The sequence below is a fragment of the Hippopotamus amphibius genome, chromosome 2 (genome assembly GCF_030028045.1).
Source record: "Hippopotamus amphibius kiboko isolate mHipAmp2 chromosome 2, mHipAmp2.hap2, whole genome shotgun sequence".
Lineage (NCBI taxonomy): Eukaryota > Metazoa > Chordata > Mammalia > Artiodactyla > Hippopotamidae > Hippopotamus > Hippopotamus amphibius.
In genome coordinates this window covers 142,943,454-142,946,392 of record NC_080187.1, presented here as the reverse complement: position 1 = coordinate 142,946,392, position 2,939 = coordinate 142,943,454, and the positions used below count along the sequence as shown (strand labels likewise).

Genomic DNA, 2,939 nt, shown 5'->3' with positions numbered 1-2,939 from the left:
TTAGTATATAAATTTGACTTTGTTTTTATACAGAATATAAAGATTTCCCTCATTGATCTTCTATGTGAAGGGTATTACAAGCCTGAAGGGAGATACTTTCTGCATACGAGTGTGTATCTTACATGTCTGGTACTGGAAACCAATGTGTAGTGCTTTCCACACATAAATTAGGTCAAGGGACACCACATATTAAAAAGGGGATAAGAGAAATATTCTGTTAATCAGACTCAAGAAGCAAACATGACACAAAAACTGCAGGTAAGACCAAGTGAGTAACTTTAGTTAGGACACTGCAGGTTATACTGGGGTAACAGGTTTGTGAAGCTAGAGTGTGCACCACATTAAAACAGCAAGAAAGAGCTATTTATATAGAAAGGCCGGAATGAGGGATTTTTTCACTAAAGCAAATGAACTTCTTGTCAACTGCCAAAACAAAACAGAACAGAGCATGTCAGTGTTGGTATACTGAAGGCATATCATACCAGGTTTTGTGCAGCATGCTAAGTTAGTCAGAACTTCTTCACTGGTGCATATGAATCATTCATAGTCATGGAAAGTTTTTTTTCCCCTTCTTGCCAAATTTCAGGCATGTCCTATTTTAGATGGAGTATAGCTTTTATCTAAAATTTCATCCTGTAAAAACATATGAAGACAACATTCATTCTGTGCCAGAGGATGACCAGCGACTTTGTTTATCAACTGCTCCAGCCCTTGCTTCCTTTCTTCAATAAAAATGTAGTCAAATATTCCATCATCTCCTCTAAAAGGAAGTTTAGGCAAAAATGCTTTTCCAGGGAGGGGGGGACTACAACCTTGCTCTCTCTTTCTAATTCACTCCGCAGCCATTCAAAGTCACTGTATCTTCTTCTAACAGTAGATTCCTTCAGCTTGAAAACAGGCAGATTTGTCCTGACCCTGATTTCGGAGGTGGTGAAGCGGCCCCGGCCGACCCCCACTGTCTGCGGATTGCTCACATGGATCTCGAGGAAGTTGCTGGAGGCCCGTAGGCATCATTCAGGTTCTGCGGCTTGGTGATCAGCCGCCGGATGTCCGCCATGGTCTTTGCCATTTCGCTGCTGCAGCCACCGGCGCCGCCGCGGGCTCCCTCCACCCGCTCCGTGTTCCACCGACCCGGCCGCCCGCCGCGGGGACACCGGGCTCGCCCTGAAGCTTTATCTGTTTTGTTTACTTGGGATGGAGCCTCTCTCAGGAGGTCCCATAAATCCTCATGCGAAAAGATTTCCTTGGAATAAGCACCAGTCTGTATGACAGAGAATTTCTTAGATAGAAGCTGGGACCCTGCTATGTAAGTTATAAAACAAAATAATAATCATAAATATTATTTATATTTAGCCAATGTATTTAAATTTTGAAATGATAAAATTTCAGATTTAAAACTGAGCTTGGAAGCCATCTGGATAAAATCCTCCTAAGGTGGAAAGGTACTCATGTGGTACTAGTTTCGGTGTGTGTTGATGTAGCCATTGCAAAGCAAAGCATTTTTAGGCAACTTAGGTCTTTGTGAATAGCTTAGAATAAGACTCTGGAGAAACTGGGAAAGCTTTTGGGATATTTCTAGCATTCTGTCTATAATTTGTTGGGTCTTTTCACTTTCCAGACCTCAAGAAACACTCGTTTGGATGGAAGACAAAGATAACACCTGGGATGCTTGGGGCGACTGGTGTGACTGCCCCGGACTTGCGGGGGAGGAGCATCCTAGTCTCTGCAGAGATGTTTGGCTGGCAGGTAAGTGGTGGCTTTACCTGTTCTTCTCTCTGGGGTGTCAGGGCCTTCGGATGGGTGGAGTTGGGTAGACAACTTGGCTTCTTGGTTGCGGAAGGTACCACCATGGTGGTGTAACATCTGCTATGTCTGAATATTAGTCAACTTCTAGTTACCATATTTAAATCATAATGGCCGCCTTGTCATGACTGGCCATACCCCTCCACATGAGACTCGCAGCTCACAGCAGCAGGGGCGCCACACATCTGGGGCTTTAAGGGAGGCAAGGCTGGCTTGTGAAGTCACCGGCCCAAAGTTGTTGAGACTTTGAGTAAGAGGTCAAGTTTTCTGTGTTCCACCCTTGAGCTGTTCCAGTTTTAATCATTTTCTGTTCACTTTCTCTGAGCAACCCATTGATTAAGAAGGTAATGCAAGTTCTGTGCTCCCATCTTAGAAATGTTTATGTTAAGTAACATTTGTTAAAATGTAAGATCAGCTTCTTAGAAAATAAACATACGTTGTAAGAAGCCCGCAGCTATCATTGCTCTTGAGACAGTTTGAGGTGATTTCCGTCCCAGCCAAGGATTTGTACCTGAGCTCTCAGGTAAGACAGAGCTCCAGATGGATGGAACCAGATGTGCTGGTTCTGGACAAAAGAAGACTCCAAGATCTTGGCAGCCAATTTCAGTTTGGGATGTTGTCAGGTGAAAGAGGGAATGGACGTTCCCTGAAGGTGTAAGGTATAGAGCAGAAATGCTCTGGATTCCATCAAGGTCGCTGTCTTACGGCATATCAAAGAGTAACCACGTACATTCTCATTTCCTTGAGACAGCACAGAGCAGGGCAGACAGGAGATTGTAGACACGGCCTTTGAGAAGGAGGACTCTGAGTCCACTGCAGGACGGGATGGGAAGGCTGCTGGAGGTAGTGTTGGTGTCATTGTCTTAGGGCAAGTTCTGACTCAGAGCTTTGAACCCTAAGTAAATGGCTGCAGAACTGAGTCCAGGGATTAGTCTTGCAATGACAAAGTGGTATAGCTGCTTCCCCCACGCTGTGACCTTGGGGAAGAAGTAAAGGCCCTCTAAGTGTATCACACTATGTGGATATTGTGTTGTATTGGGATGTGTTTACCCCGGTGAGGCTTGTAATAGGAGGGCTGTACTCCTGTGGGCAAGGGTCAGGGAGGGTCTTCTTATGTGGGGAACAAGTTCTTTCCC

The 2,939-nt window shown here is 44.8% G+C and overlaps 1 pseudogene; it reads right to left on the bottom strand.

The window, feature by feature from the left end:
* Positions 1-582: 582 nt before the first annotated feature.
* Positions 583-1,069, bottom strand: LOC130843988 (sorting nexin-3-like; annotated as a pseudogene).
* Between the last annotated feature and the right edge of the window lie 1,870 nt (positions 1,070-2,939).